Below are 559 nucleotides of genomic sequence, written 5' to 3' on the forward strand. Positions count from 1 at the left end.
CCCCAGTGGAGGCAGGCCCGTGTGGCACCCCAGAGTCAGAGCCGCCCCCCCCTCCCCCCAATAGCAGTGGTGCCATCTCTGCAGTGGAAGCGCACTGAACCTCACCTGGGGCCGTGGCTAAACAGGCTCTCCTAGCCCACCTGGCCCCACCCTGACCCAGCCCCCACCCTGCTCCAGGAGACTGGAGCCCTGCCCTGAGCTACATACAATTTAAATAATGGCGCCAAGAAGAAAGGCTTGACAGTTACTCCCCCTTCAGCCTTGCCACCCCCTTAGCTCCCCCCGCGGCCAGCACCTCCAGGGATGACCACCGCTACAGGGCTGCTGGCCAGAGTCCGCCCCTCCGAGGCCTGTGAAACCCTCTGCAAAGCTTCCATAGCTACAGTCCCAGGAAACAATCATGCTCTCCTCCTCTAATCAGCACCTACCTGTGAGGGTACCTGTGGGCTTAAAAATAACAATCCCTTGCCGAAACCAGTTTGGCTCAGTAGATTAAGCGTCGGCTTGCGGACTGAAAGGTCCCAGGTTCGATTCCGGTCAAGGGCATGTACCTGGGTTG

The sequence above is a fragment of the Myotis davidii genome, unplaced genomic scaffold, assembly GCF_000327345.1.
Source record: "Myotis davidii unplaced genomic scaffold, ASM32734v1 scaffold415, whole genome shotgun sequence".
Taxonomy (NCBI): Eukaryota; Metazoa; Chordata; class Mammalia; order Chiroptera; family Vespertilionidae; genus Myotis; species Myotis davidii.